At 38.9% G+C, this 16,681-nt stretch overlaps 1 long non-coding RNA gene across 2 annotated transcripts in view; it reads right to left on the bottom strand.

Moving 5' to 3' along the window:
- Positions 1-16,681, bottom strand: part of LOC108248814 — an 80,348-nt gene that overhangs the window by 17,841 nt on the left and 45,826 nt on the right. For both annotated transcript variants that reach the window (XR_005233941.1, XR_001809163.3), the window contains exon 2: positions 5,754-5,815. This is a non-coding gene — a long non-coding RNA (uncharacterized LOC108248814). The remainder of the gene's footprint in view (positions 1-5,753; positions 5,816-16,681) is intronic.

The raw sequence follows: 16,681 nt of genomic DNA, 5'->3' as shown, positions 1-16,681 counted from the left end.
TCCTTGAGTCCAGATTTTTCCAGCCATTGGTAGGATTTCCCAATATCAGCCACTTCAGTTATTTGTCGGTGGTACATCCCATGTAAGGGCTTGTCCTCCCATGATGGTACCTCCAGCACCTCGTCCTCTGTTCCCCATTGTCTGAGAGATTCGCAGAGCACATTGTCTGTTGAGGCCTTGTCCTTGATGTATTTATGGATCTTGGATGTTTCATCCTGGACAGTGGCTCTCACACTCACTAGCCCTCTGTCTCCTTCCTTACGGTTTGTGTACAGTCTCAGGATGCTGTATTTGGGGTGGAACCCTCCATGCGTGGTTAGTAGCTTCCGAGTCTTAACATCTGTGGCCTTTGCCATTATTCCTGCAGGGTATCTGATTACTGGTAAGGCATTGCTGTTTATCGCACGGATCTTGTTCTTGCCATTGAGCTGGCTTCTCTCTCATATATATATATATATATATATATATATATATAAATCAGGAACCAGTTCTATCTCCGATTTATTTGTTCAACGGTTCCATGAATGTGACACAGCTTGAAGCAATGAGTTTTTAGATGATCTGTTGGAGCAGCAGCTGGATGGAGGAGTTGCTGAGGCTGCATGATCAGCTTTCCTTCCACACATCCGGAGGAGGTTCAGAGGTGAAGAGAGATGAAAAGTAATTGCAGGTCCTACAATAAACAGCACTAACGTCTCAGTTTAACTCCCTCAGCTCTGCTAAAAAGGGAGATATTACTTTCTGTAAAATATCCTGACTTTAATTAGATTAACTTACTACTTGCTCCTACTTTTTTTTTTAAAAGCTTCCTGTGTGACACCATAGTTTTTTATTTGTATATGTTGTTATCACCTGCTGCCTAAGGCAATCAACAAATAAATACTATAAGTTAGTCAATTTTACAGATATTAAATTATAAAGTTGGTGTGGTAGTAGCTGAGACTGATCCCCAAAACATGCTTTAAACATGAACTGATTGTGCCATTAAGTATTGTAGTGAACTCTGTTTGTTAGAAGCATATCTCCAAAACTATTGGATGGATTTTAATGAACCTTTCAGAAGATAATCACTTGATGCACATCTACAGCTGATTACTTTTCAAAGTCAACCCAATTCAAGATGGCTGCCATAGCCACCTGATCTTAAATATATATATAAACTCAGCCAGGTATATTAATATACTAAAAATTTAGTATGGTAGTAACTCATCATTATCCCCATTACATATTTTGAGGACTGCACATAAAATGATCGTTTCACTTACAACAATGGTAATAACTGTTGGCGTCAACCTTGTCTGTCTGTTAGTAAAATATTTCATGAACCACTGGATCAAGTTTAATGAAACTCTCAGAAAATAATCATTGGAAGAACATCTACAGCTAAATACATTTTGGAATATACCCTATTAAAGATGGCCACCACAGCTATTCAACATTAGAAAATGGCTTTAACTCTATCAATTTTATAGGTACTAAGCTACAATTTGGGATGGTAGTACCCCAGTATCGTCTTCAACTCATACTCAGAGCTCTATTTAGTATGTGACATATTTGCTTAAAACTTTGGCATTACCTCTTACAGTCAATAAAGTTTGCCTGCAAGCAAATTATTTTAAGTATCATTGGACAGATTTTAATAAACTTTCAAAAATAATTACTGAATGTACATCTACAACTGACTGATATTAGGAGTCAACCTAATTCAAGATGGATCGTTGCCAACACAAAGTGGCTGTAACTTACTTAAAATAACAGATACTGATGTAAGTTTTATGTGGTAGTAGCTGGGAGTCGTCAACACCTACTCTAACCACTAACACATCTCGCATAATGTGGAAGCAATTTTCAAATAAAACGATATCATGAAAGGGGGTGAGCAATATTCACTACTTCAAAAAATGCTAAGTTTTTAAATTTTGTTTTTCAGTGGTGAAATCACACAGATGTAAACCCTGGTATTATTTACCTGATGGAGGAGGATCTTCCTGACAGAAAGGTTGAAAAATACGTGAGAAAAGAAGTTCTTGGGTTTCTGGGAATTTACCAAGATCAAATTCCCACATGAAAGCTGGGCTTGTGCTGGCACTCTGAGCCAAGGTTGAGCCTGTTCACTAATTGTTGCTGGATGTGTCAGTGTCATGCAGGATATCATTATCAATGCGCTAAAGATCTTTGTTTAACGTTGTTATTGCCTGCTGCTGAAAGATGAGGGAGTACAATAATATTTTTGCCCATGTCCATGTATGTGTATGTTCATGTCTCTGACTGTTGCCAAAATAACTTTGAAACCAGCAAATTAATTTTGATGAAACTTGCAGAAAGTAAACATTGAACACACATCTAAAACTGAAAAACTATCAGAGTCCCAATTCAAGATGGCTGCCACAGCCAACTGACCTTCAAAAATACAGAAATGGCTGTAACTTTGTAAAATTTACTAATGTTGACCTAAAATTTAGTGAAGATTTTGTGTGTAGTAGCTAAGATTGATCCCCAACACAGATTGCTTAAGAATTTTCCTATTAACTATTTGGAATCAATGTTTTCTGTCTGTTAAATATCTTATGAACTACTACACAGCTTTTAGTAAAACGTTCAGGAAAAAAAAACATTGCATGCACCTCTACAACTGATTACCTTTTGGATAAGTCCAATTCAAGATGGTCACCATAGCTAATTAACTTAAAACAATATAATTCAGTTTTACATGTTTTGAGCTAAAATTTGATGTGGGAGTAGCTGAGAGTCTTTCACAACACATACTCTACATGTGGCAGGATTAAATGAGATTGCACTTCACATTATTTTTTCAAGGTTTGACCAAAATGGCTACAACTCATTTCTCACTATTTAGTCCTTTAAGGAAAGCTAGGCCTTTAATTTAGCCTGACAGAACCACCCCCCACACTAAAAAAGATGCACTCTGAACCACTTGAAACCAAAGAGCTAATTGTTTAAATTACAAGGTTTTCAGAGTTGGTCCACTCAACCGTGGCCCCAGACATAGCAAAAAGAGTGCCATCCATCAAAGTGAAAACACCCTGTCACAATGATAAAACACAACACAACACTCCCTGCACAAGCTGCTTTTCAAATCAAGTCACCCTTAAGAGTAACAATCTGAAGCTGATCTGCCAGGCCATTTTTCTCCTGTGTGCTGCTCTGGAGTCATTTTACAAGCCGTGGCTGAGAGCCAGTCAGTGATGAAGTCTGATGCAGCGATCTCATGTTCACTTCCACAGTAAACAGAGACTTCAGTGTCGCCAAGGCAAGCTTCAACCTGAAACTAAACCTCATATCACAACTGGTCATTGTAGGGAACTGTGGACGATGAATCACAAGCCTCAGAGTCAACCTATAAACATTCGGCTTTTCCCACACTTGAAATCCAGGGAGATTACTGAGGTCTACAAGAAAACTCAGGGCAAACAAATATAGATAATGTCTAGGGTAATATGGTAACTAAACATATAAATTCCTAATTTAAGCCTTTCCATTCAGGAATGATGTCTTTTCAAAATGATCTCTATACTTTTATATATATATATTTCTAAAAATGTTTTCATCCAAACGGAAACACAGAAAACAATCCAAATGCTGCAGTAACTATGCCAGGCCTGTACATGGCAGTGGCACTGTAACACTGCTGTGTAAATAAACCATAAACAATAATAGGCCCAGTATCCATCAGGGGATCACTGAAAAAAAGTGTTTTCCTCATAATGTTCACAGCATATCAGGGTATATTATTTATACAAAAGTGCTCCAACAGTTTTTTAAATGTATACTTGATGTATATTGTTGATATTTCTTCTGTAACAATTGCTTTAGTATTATGGACAATACAATAAAGGATTAAAAACCTTTTTGGCTGTAGATTATCTGGAGTAACAGTAAGGGTTTCGAGTTATGCTTTATTTAAGGCAATGTTAATGTTCATCAGCCTTGGATGCCCATTGAAGTAATAGAGTAAATTAAGATTTAACTGTAGTTGACCAACTGTGCCTGCAACACAAACACTAGCTGGTAATCTTTCAATATTGTTATTATATCTGTCAAGCTTAGTCATAGGTTTGGCAGGAGGTCGGACTATAACACCATCGTTTTGAAAAAGGTTGTGTTTAGGCTATTCACACAAGAATGCAACAGTAGCATTTCAACATTTTTTCATTGATAAAAACTTGTCTGTTCACAAAATGCAGTTCCTATGCGGACAGGACCTTAATCAATAACTAAAGACAGTAAAAAACTGGTGTGCAAATGTGGTAATGCTTTAACACCACTGAGCCTGGCAGCTACCAGGAGGAATCTGTTAAAACAGAATAATGCAAATGTAATATGAATAATATATTTTGAAGTTCTTGCTTACAGTGAGCTGTATGCGCGTTGCAACACATGGCATGCAGCTAACACTGAACTGATTCAGAAGAAACCCTGAAATGGTCTCAAATTAATAATGTGAGGTGTGACCCTTTGCCAATAAGTTACAGTAATAGTGTGAAAATTGATGTCATCAATTTGTGAAATAAATTCCACCTCACATAAGCGCTTAATAAGTAAGCTAAGAGTTTTTGAATTTCACAAGTATATGTACAATTTTAGAAATAATAGCTTTAACTATTTTCGCTAAAGCTATTAACACTGGTACAAAAATCAAATCTGTTATTTGACTCAATAGCATTAAGCTGTACCTAATAATAAAGAGTAAATATTTTTTCAATGTATGTGTTTTTGAAGTTGGGGGAAAACAATATTAGCACCCAATGCATTACACCTAAAAAATAAAGCCCATGTTAAACTAGCATTAATTGAAGGTGTTATGGCTCACAAGGCAAGCTGACGACCCTAAAAGGTCTCTTCTAAATGAGAACCACTGATGGGCAAATACTCTATCAATATGAAACCACTGAGCATTATTATTATTATTATTATTATTATTATTATTATTATTATTATTATTATTATTATTATTATTATGAAACATTATTTTAATTTTAAGCATTCTGATGTCATACATGTACTCCAAGGAAAGCTAGAAGGTTGTACAGTTAACTCCCAGGGTGTCATTCTAAACCATACAACCTACTACCTCAACCCGGATGTACACATTATCAACTAGGGTTTCTCTTCTCTATGAAAAACAAAAGTTTGTATTGCCTTTACACTTTCCTCATATCTAACATTTAAACAACAACAACAAAAAACACTTCTGTGCAATGTTAGGACAACAGACAAGCAGAGGTTTTTGTATGTCATGCACTGTATCTCTAATATGGGATTATTGTATTTATACATATGTATATAAAAAATAACAAAAACATAAAAAAAAAAAATAATAAGTAAAATGGACAAAAACATTAAATAACGATGTTCACACCACAGTGACAAAGACCCACAGAAGCGAGCTTGTGCTGTCAGATTTGCCACAAGATCGGATCTACGGGTTTGTGCCAAATGGTCATGGTCAAAGTATCAAAATAACTGAGCAAAGGACTAACATATTGTTAGGTGTGTTATTACAGGTGACCATTTGTCAGATCATAGCATCAAAGAAAAGGATGATGTGTAAATATCTGTAAAATCTTTTCTCTGTGTTCTCAACACGCATTGGCAATAAAGTCACTGTTCAGAATTTGCACAGATAACAACAGTGACAGAGAATCCACTGCAGGTGCAGCAGGAGACTTTAACAGTCACTTCAAACTATCATGCTTCATTAAACTGATGCTGAGAGGATTGTGACAACTTACCCTTGAATGTATCTTGGTCAAGAGAGGGGTTTGCAGGTGGGCCAACTTTTAGTTTTGCCTCCCTAAAAACAGGAAAAAGAAAGTTGTTTTAACATAAATGTTCATAACTGGTGCTGAATATTTACATTTAGTCTACAGGGGCTGAGTGATATTAACTTGGTACTAACGTAAGGAACATTGGTGCAATTGAAACTGTATAAAACAACCTGTTGACCACTGTTTTAGCTGATACTGGAAAAAAACAAAAAAATTAAATTTATTCTCAATACTTGTGATTAAATCATAGCTTCAGCCTTGATCTTAAATATTATCAACAATAAAAAAGTTGTAAATAAAATTGCTGAGCTCCTGTTGGTTTAAAATCTGTCCTGAGTTTAGAGAAAAGCTAACACTGATTTAAGTGACTGTCAATATTTTAGCTTGCTTTCTCTCAGTCTCGTCATTTATATGTACATTAAAATTAAAATACCTATAAAAAATTTTTATTTAGTAATATTATACCTACATAATATAATAATTATTATTAAGAAATATGTGATATGATATATTTCCAGGCAGTAATAGTAATTGCATTTTTGTTTTTAAGTGAAAGCACATAAATCATGTGATTAATTTTTATATTTTTGTTTTAATACCGTAAAAAAATTCTAGAATTTTAGAATCTCCCACTGGCCCATATATAAATTACATTATAAAACATGCCAGGAATTAATCTGACCTCAGAGCTACGTGAAAGGATTTTTATTTTACACACAAATTACCGAGCATTTGTTAACTGCTGTACCTTGGTTTCAAAGTGCTGCATATCTCAGCACTTAAATGTAGGAAAAGAGCATTGTGAAACTGCAAACCTCTGCCAAGGCTAAAAAAAAAACAATAAATAAATAAAAAATTGGTACCTCCATCGGAATCAATTTTAATTTAAGAGTAATCCTCCAAGCAACAAGCTGTACCAATGCAGGTAGATGTAAGTCCTTAATAATGACAAAAATAATTTTGTAGCGTATTGTTTTGCCAAAGTAGAAGAAGAATTTCCATAGAAGTCTTCTTCCAGGCCAACAGCAATGAGATTGTGGTGAGAGGTTAGCTTAACTTAGTCAAAACCACAGAGAGGAAAGAGCTGATCCTGAGAGAGATGCCAGTGTAATCAAGCATGCTACGGCCAGGTAACTTTAACCATGCCAGTGCCAGAGAGACACTAACAGCAGAATATACAGCTGCAATGCAACAAGGGAAAGTTTGGAGTGAGATTTCTTCTCTGAAATGCGATGTCATATATAATGAAGTTATATTTCCGTATGCATGCACAATCTCTGCCTAGGTGTGAGCAAGGAGTAGAGAGCATCACTGACGACACATTTCAGCAATGTGCTGCCGGCCATTTTCTCTGACACAAACGAGAAGAAGAAAAAAACAAACTGGATAAAAGAATTTTCTTGAGATAAATATTTAAATATTTCCCTTTTTTCCCTCTGTGTCTTTCTGTCTCACTTTGCCTGGCACTATTTCAAAAAACAGCTAAAATGATCATGATTTCCTACCAGAAAGCCACAGCATTCCCTTTAAGTATTCTGCTGACATTGCAAAGACATCTTTTGTCTAAATCAAAAGGTTAGCACCGCCTGCCCCCTCCCAAAATCTGGCACCTTCTGTGAAAGGCAGTGCAAAGAGTGGTGTCATGGCAACCTCTACCTGGCAGGCTGCCCAGCACCCTGAGTTGGAAAGAAGTAGGGACTAATGTGGTGCAAAGCAGGAATGCTTAGAGCTTTCCAAAGTCAACTCTCTGGGCGTGCTGGTTGCTTAAGATTTCAGTGCAAATGCCCCAAATTTTTTGGAATGAGTAAATACATTAAGACTAGATGCACAACAAGCAAATAACAAACTCTGTCTTATACCTCTTGATTCAAATATCTGAAGCACAGTTAAGTTCACATTCCTGGGCTAAAAACAAACTTATTGAATAATTATTGGGTATTCAGCTTCTAATAAATCTATACATTTACATTCCTTGGGGGGAGGGGGGATCAATGAGACAAAGAATTTGAGAGTTTGTGTTTTTCTCTTAATAACAGCAATGATTTTAACACTTGAAAATTAACAAAAGCAATACATTTAAACACATAAATAAATAGTTTTATTTGGATGATTTATTTACAAAGTGCAGCTTTTCTCACTGCAGTGTATTCTTCAGGGCTTCTCAAAAAACATTTCCAGAGCCTCTTGGTATGAAAAAATGTATATATTCTTTTTACAACAGATATGAGTTGAGATATTACCCGGCACATTTCTTCTTATTTATTTAAATATATTTAAGAAATGTTTAATGCATAGAGTTAACTTTGTTTTGTTTTTTTACTGTATTTGCAATGAAAAAAGACGAGAGTCAATTAAAAATCTTTTGGCACCATTACAGCAGATGTAACAACTACATAGCTTTACAGGTTTGATTTCTGCAACATTGAAATAAAATGTCTGTGTTTTTAACAGGATCAAAGACATTTAAACATTCAAAGCTATAAAAGTGTTAAATAAACATCTGATGCCTATACTCTAAATATTGCTTATCTAAGAGTTAGCTACATTAAAATATAAAAAATTGAAGCAGGGAAACTGCTGGTTATCCGGCCATTGAATGATGAGGGGTACCCCATCTTTTTGCTCAAGTAGTTTTGCCCTTAATCTGAACAACCAATGAGAAGAGACACAACTCAAACTGCCAGGAAGTGCAGCTGACCAAAAGGGACATAAACAGGCAAAAGTTGAGTATCAAACAAGTCATTTATGTTATTTACATGTACATTACACGATTACGTGTTGTTTATATGTTGTTAAAACGTTGTTTGCACAATAAAGCCAACAGCCTACACATTTAATACAATGAAGGATCAGGCATGGGTGGGTGATGATGTATCAGCTTTGGCATCTCCCACGGCTACAGTGAATTGGTAACATGCAAACAAGTACAAACATTTATTAATTTAGTTTTGGTGAAACTTGAAATAACTTCATGAGCAACCTCATGCAATGAAGTATGTTGTGAATAACTCAGCTACCAGCACACCCAATTTTAGCTCATTATCTAAAAAACTGACTAAATTATACCCATTTTTTGTGGTTTCTAAGGCCAGTTAGCATTTGTGGCCATCTTGAATTACATTGGCTTCAAAATTTAATTAGTTGTAGATGTACATCAAATTATTATTTCCTGAAAGTTTAATTAAAATTCTTTTAGTGGTTCATGAGATATTTTGCAGCAGACAGTACAGTCTCATTTCTTGTGGCTGTCAATCAAATGTGAAAAAACCTACATATTAACAAATTCCACAGTAAATTCCATTTCAACATCCAAAATGCAACTCCATCTGAATTTTCTGCATCGTGGAAATCATTGGGTCTCTATTAGTGTGGAGGTCCCTATATAGTGGACCGCAGTCTGAATCCGGACACAAATGATGTCTTATTGGGACCCAGATCAGTTATTAAATTTCAGTAGAATTAAATTATTATTTATTTATTTGGCTGTTTGTTGCGTGTTTGCACCTGATGGCCATCATGCACAAACCCAAAATCTCATAATGTTTTTTGGTGAAATTATCACTGAAGATGTCTGCCACTTTAATTTGTTTGTGTGGCAGCAGTTTAAACAAAAGAGTCTGGCACTACAACCATGCGCCATGTCCTTCAAGGTGTGTTGTGATCAGCTTTCCCCACAGCTTCTTCAGCTACGTGCTGAGAGGAACACTTTGTTGCACATTTATTCAAAACAGAACAATGCTGAGTTCACATGGTTGTTGTGTTTATTGTCACATAATGCAGTCAGGAATGAGAGACATTACCAACCCCGGCCGGTGGGGGCGCATGACGAGGAGAAGAGAGGAGAAGAAGAAGAGTCAGTGGGTTGCTGTGTGGTGAAGTGTAACCATGGCTAAGGTTAAATAAACCTGTTCGACATTCTATTGTTTCCTCCCTAATTACACAACAAATTGGCGACAAGGATGAGCGCTTCTGTATCGAGTCCACCACCCTTCCTTCCTCATGCGGTTGAGCCACCGATGCCTTTTGAGATGTGGTGCAAGTTTTTCAACAACTATATACAGGGTTTCCCCCAGAAAAGAGGCTAAGCCCGGTGGTAGGTAGCTGATCGCCGGCCGACTGTGATTTAGTGAAAAAGAATTATTAAAGTTGACAGGAAAGTTGAAAATATGGCTATTTATTATTTGATATTGTAAGATATTTGTGCCAAATATTTACATAACTACAGTTTTACAAAAAGGCACTTTTGAAATACTTTTTAAAAGAAAAATACAATTAAAATAAATACTAATTGATTGCACTTAATTTAAATCCTAATTTAAGTCACATTTACAAATAAATTAAATTGACGTAAATGAAAAAGTGCAAACAAGACACCAACACACGTCTCACTTCCAGGCCAATGAATAAGAACAGACAACTCTGAAAAACAGAGAGATGCTGTACTGTATTGTGCATATCTAATGCTGAATTTAATAGCATAATTTTACTGTTAAATAAGGATAATATTTTCACTAAGCACAAAAATGCTTACCATATTCGGTCTTGTAAAGTCACCCACTGAATTTCTGCTCAACTAACCATTTTTGGTTAACCCGCTCGTTCCATGTTTATTACTGTGGCTCTGACAACATGCTAACTCCAGGTAGCTGAAGGTGGCTCAGCCTCAGAGCTCCTTAGAGTCCCGCAGGGCTCTGTGAACAGCGCGCGGACCTGAGCGCACGGTGGAGGCGTTTATACTTGACGCTTACGTTGGTGCAGTATTCTCCAAAAACACTGGGGGCAGTACGCTACGTAACCAGTGGAAATACGGTAAAAAAAGAGCAGATGGTTGAATGGAGCGTGGCGCGCGGTCCACACCAAGTTATAAAAGGTGAACGACGTGACACCGCGCGGGACCTTTGCGCAGGGGCGGGGACAGCGCGATTGTGTCACTGTTGGCGCGCGTACCCTCGTGCGGTGATCTAAATAAAGGTAGCGGTCTTGACGTATTTATAATAAATGGTAAATGGCTTGCACTTATATAGCGCTTTATCTAGTCCAAGGACCCCAAAGCGCTTTACACTACAATCATTCACCCATTCACACACTGATGGCGGTAAGCTACATTGTAGCCACAGCTGCCCTCCCTTACAAAAAATCCCACGAAAATCACATGTGAATCACATGGGAATCACATGTGAAAACATGTGATTTTTGGGGGGATTATGTGAATCACGTGAAAAATGGGAATCACATGTGGAAATATGTGATTTTTTGGTGGATTATGTGAACCACATGTGGAAAATGGGAATCACATGTGAATTTCGTGGGATTTTTTTGTAAGGGCTGGGGCGGGCTGACAGAAGTGAGGCTGCCATCACACCGGTGCCACTGAGCCCTCAGACCACCACCAGTAGAGGCAAGGCGGGTGAAGTGTCTTGCCCAAGGACACAACGGCTGAGACAGCTGGAGCAGGGGCTCGAACCAGCAAACCTCCGATTACAGGACAAAACCCTACCTCCTGAGCCACTGCCGCTAATAAACAAGCGGAGCTTAGCCTGGGGGCAGGGTCACCAAAGCCTGGCGCCCCGCCAGGCTTATAATATGCTAAGGGAAACCCTGTATATGCTAGTAATCAATGCTACAGGAGACGCATGGCCGGATGAATGTCGCCGCGCCATTTTACTTCACTGTCTGGGACTTGAAGGACAGCGCCTTTCCGACACACTGACGGACCAAGGTACATCGTATGATGAAGCTATGGTGGCTCTAGTGAAACATTTTGTTCCAAAAGTTAATGTTGTAGCCTACAGACACACTTTCAGACAGCGGACTCAACAAGCTGACGAAACAGTCCCCCAGTATGTTGCTGCCTTGCGGACATTAGCTACTTCCTGTGGATTTGGACAGATAGAGGATGAAATGATACTTGATCATTTAATTTCAAATGCATATCTCACGGCTGTGAAGGACAAGTTATTACTTGAGGACAATCGTACACTAGCGAAAGCGCAGACGATTGCCTGCCAAGTCAAATCAGCGGTGAAAAATGCAGTGCTGCTTTCATCTAAACCGACTCCGCTGGCTCCGGTTCAAGCTGTTGGCGCATCGAAGGACCATTTTCGCTGGAGACGAGGAGAGTGTCCAGCTAAGCTACAGGCAGCAGATTATGACAGAAAGAGGAACATTAACCAACAACGCAAGTGCTCCAGATGTGGATCTTCCCAGCACATGGCAAATGATAAAAGCTGTTGAGCTGTGTCAGTGAGCTGCGATGCATGTGGAAAAAAAAGGACATTTTGTGTGCAGATCTAGAGTAGGTGAGGTGAGAGAAGTTGTCGTTCCAGAGCTAGATGTCCTCTGTGTAAATGATATGAAACATTTTGGTTTTGCTCAAGATAAAATCACCTGTGCTGGTAACATTAAATCACCAGAGGGGAATTCTCATGTCCTGGAGTTAATAGTAGATACAGGAGTTGCTGTATCTATCCTACCAGAGACAATGTATAGACCATATTCTTTAAACAGCTCGCTGACTGACCCTACAGTTAAATTAGTCACTTATGCTAAACGTGACATTCCTGTTTAAAGGCTACAGCAACCATAGCACACCAAAGCAGCAAAGTTCCAGCCTTCTTCTACATTATTAAAACTTGAACACCCCTGCTGGGGCTGGATTTGATTCGAGTTCTCAATCTAAACGTAAGTTGGGGCAGAGCTGTTGGTGATAAGCTAAATGAAGTGAAACCTCTTTCTGATGCAAGGCAAAAGACTACTGTGCACAACATTGACCCTGCGCCACTTCACCAACTTAGATGTGCGAAAGGGTTCATTCACAAGATACAAGTAAATAACACAGTTCAGCCTGTACGCCAGAAGTTGAGACGCCCACCACTAAGGAGGTGTCAGCTGAGTTGGATCGTCTGCTCTAAACTGGCATCGTTGAACGTGTGGATGCATCCGAATGGGTGAGCCCCTTGGTTGTAGCACGGAAACGTGGAAGAAAAAATTGATTATGCGTTGATCTACGTGAACCCAACAAAAGTGTCATCATGGACTGTTATCCTCTTCCACATATGGAGGACATGTTTGCTGAATTATCCCAAGCTACACACTACAGTCAGATTGATTTGAGTTCTGCTTACCACTAGTTACCCTTGCATCCTGACAGCTGCAATTTGACAGCCTTCATAACTCATGATGGTCTTTTCAGGTTCACGCGAGTTCCCTTCGGCTTAGCATCAGCACCTGCTGCTTTCCAGAAAATGATGCAAACATTCCTGAAGGAATTACAGGGAGTACAGACCTACTTGGATGACATCATAATTTATGGTGAATCAAAGAAAATACATGACAGACACCTACAGGCTGTTCGCCAGCACCTGGAAAGCGCAGGTCTTCAAATCAACTACGAAAAGAGCTCATTCAGAAAAACCAGCATTCCATTCTTTGGACATGTTATTTCCAAGGAGGGCCTGCGTCCGAGCCCAGATCATCTTACTGCTATTGCTGAGGCTCCTGCACCAAAAGACATGACAGCACTATGGTCCTTCCTCGGCTTAACCTTCTGATTCATTAAGTTTATACCAAACTATGCAACACTGGTTGACCCATTAAGACAGCTTCTGAGAACAACCAATCAGTCCGAACTTCAATGGGATGATGCAGCAGATGAAAGCTTTGCTAAACTTAAAACAACGCTTCTGAATAGTCAAGTACATGCTATTTTTAACCCCAAGCAACAGACCACCATTACCACAGATGCTTCAGATTATGGCCTGGGAGCTGTGCTCACACACCTGCATGCTGGCGATACTGAACATTTAGTTGCTTTTGCTTCCTGCACTCTGTCAGCTGCAGAGAGGAAATACTTCACTACGAAAAAAGAGGCTCTAGCCTATGTTTGGGCAGTTGAACGATGGCTAACCTATGTATGGGGATCCAGATTCATTTTCAGAACTGATCATCAAGCTCTCACGGCCCTCCTCAACACCAAAGGCATGAACTGAGCTGGCATGAGGATTGCCAGATGGTCAGTAAGACTAATGTGTTTTCAGTATGATATGCAGTACCGCCCTGGAACCCTGAACATCATAGCAGACTCACTCTCTCGGGTTCCGCTTGCTGTCACTAATTCAGATGCGGAACATAACAAGATCTACTAGAGAAGATTGCAGAGATTTCTTCACTCCTCACTGCACTGCCCCTCGCAGATTTCAAAGTTGAATGTGAAAAGTATCCTGAATTCACTGAGCTTAGGCAGGTCATTATTTCAGCCGTATTTCCTAGTGCGGCACGAACTGGCAGTTGAGTTTCCCCTGATCTTCCATGGATCACGCCTGCTGGTACCCAGGTCCCTTCAGGGAAGAATAATACAGCTGGCATATGAAGGTCATCAGGGTATTGTCTGAACCAGGCAACGCCTCAGAGAACTTTACTGGTGGCCGCGCAATTGACGACAGGGTTCATTCAGCTCTTCTGTCATGTACAATCTGTCAGTCATGTGACAAAACAGCCAAAGCCCCTCCTGCTCCAATGCAACCAGTCGAGTTTCCAGATGGCCCTTTTCAGCATGTGGCTGTTGACATTGTTGGCCCAAATGGAATGTGGAGCCTGCAACTGCAAATTTGCCATCACTCTGGTTGATAACTTAAGCAAGTGGACAGATGTTGCTTTTACTTCTGCTGCAACAGCGTACACTGTTACAGCATTTCTGACTTCTGACTTTGCACGCAAGGGAAACCCCTGTGCTATCAAAACAGATAATGGGCCATAGTTTACGTCTTCTGCCATATTTTTCCAGTAAAATGTTTGTTCTGATTGATAAATAAGGTATATTGAGACCATTTTATTTCACTTTTGTATGAATATATCAACATAAAATAAATTTAAAAAGGCTTTTTTCCCCAAGAAAATATTGAAAGCAAGTTTGGCCATTGATCTGGTTTTTAATCTTGGCCCTTGTGTAAATGTACACACAGTTTTACTGAGAAATTAGAAGGTCATGTATAGTTAAAGCTTTGTTCTAAGGTTCAAAAACATGCATTAGAAAGCTGACATTAGAGAGGCAGGAGGTTGAGTTTATGGCAAAAGCTTTGTTCTTAAAAAATATTGTTAAAATATTGTTCTGTCTTGTTCCCGTGGACCCAGTGTCCCATTACATGCCTAGCATTTCCGGTAATTTTATTTTAAGTTTTCTACTATTCATGAGAACTTAATTTAAACAGCATAACTTTTCTAACGTTTACAGTAATTTGTTTTAAGCAGAGCAACCTTTCTAAGGTTTATGGTAATTCCTTTTAGGCACTGCAAGTTTTCCTGCATTTATTTTGATTTATTTTAGGTAGCACATGTTTTCTCACAATTATTTTAAGTGACACAGCTTTTCCTGTATTTACAATCATTTATTTTGCAGAGTGCAGCTTTTTTGCATTTACAGTAACCTATTTTAGGTGGTGCCACTTTTTTTTAGCATTTATGATAATTCATTTCAGGTGGTGCACATTTTCTACAGTCTGAGTAATTCCCACATCTAGCCCAAGAACCTGCCAACCCACAGAGAGGTATAAGCCTGAGATGACCACATGGTGAGTTACAAAAACTATCATGGCTGTCACTAAAAGAGAATTTAACAAGTTTTGGGTGGACCTTGCAGAATTTTTTATTAAAGACCATTGATGTAGTGCCTGCTAACTTTTTGGTTCCATAAACTACTTTACAGTTTGTTTCTCCTTCATACAACCCTGCCAACACCACACAGTGGAGATTTGACGGCTGTGCACCAACTCAGAGAACTGGAGACAGAATAAACAGGTTGGGGACTGCTGAGTTGATTCATTTTTTTCGAGCTGAGATTCACTCCAGCATGCACTTAATTTTTTACCTGACAACTTTTACAAACTTTTACCAAAGACATCAGATGTTAACTGATACATGCTGCAACTGATGATCATGTTCACAGCCTCAAGGACTGTCTCTCTCTTTTTCTCTGACTGTTGATGGCATGACCACATCAGCCGATAGTTTAGCTGCACCTTTGACAAGATACACCTGTCATGTGACTGTAACTTTCACAATTAAACAATGTTGATAGCTTATTCCACAGCTAAAAGATAAAATAAATATTTATGCAAGGTAATTTTAAATTGTAAAAATGGGTTTGGATGAAAAAATCTGTTTGAATCATTACTGTGGTTCATTTAAGCTGATTTGAGATCTGTCAATCATCCTTTGATGGTTTGCTCTCAGCACCTCTGAAAATTTTGAAAGCTGTTTTTTTTTATGTGATTGTTTTATTTTTTCCATTTGTGGCTAATTGGTCATTATCCCATTTGTCTGTGCTTTCACAAAATTCAAACGCTTTTATGTCTGTTTTAGTCTGATTTAAGTACAATCGGCTCAAATACAAAAGTATATGTACCTGCAGAAAGCTCTACAGCTAGGACAACTAGACAACTAGATAGGCAGCATTTGCTAGTGACAGGCAGAGGAAGAATAAAATCTAATGATGTGTATATTTGAGCCTTTGTGTGTGTGTTTAAATAACTGAATAAAAAAGTTTTTTAATCAACTTTAAATAAAAGAGACACAAAAACAGTTTACATCCATCCATCCATCCATCCATTCTCTTCTGCTTATCCGGGGTCGGGTCGCGGGGGCAGCAGCCTAAGCAGGGAGACCCAGACTTCCCTCTCCCCAGCCACTTGGGCCAGCTCCTCCGGAGGAATCCCAAGGCGTTCCCAGGCCAGCCGAGAAACATAGTCCCTCCAGTGTTTCCTGGGTCTTCCCCTGGGCCTCCTCCCGGTGGGACGTGCCCGGAACACCTCACCAGGGAGGCATCCAGGAGGCATCCTCACCAGATGCCCGAGCCACCTCAACTGGCTCCTCTCGACGTGGAGGAGCAGCGGCTCTAC

Source organism: Kryptolebias marmoratus, linkage group LG13, assembly GCF_001649575.2.
Source record: "Kryptolebias marmoratus isolate JLee-2015 linkage group LG13, ASM164957v2, whole genome shotgun sequence".
NCBI lineage: Eukaryota > Metazoa > Chordata > Actinopteri > Cyprinodontiformes > Rivulidae > Kryptolebias > Kryptolebias marmoratus.
Note: the sequence above shows the minus strand (reverse complement) of the source record. Positions and strands in the feature narration are given on the sequence as shown.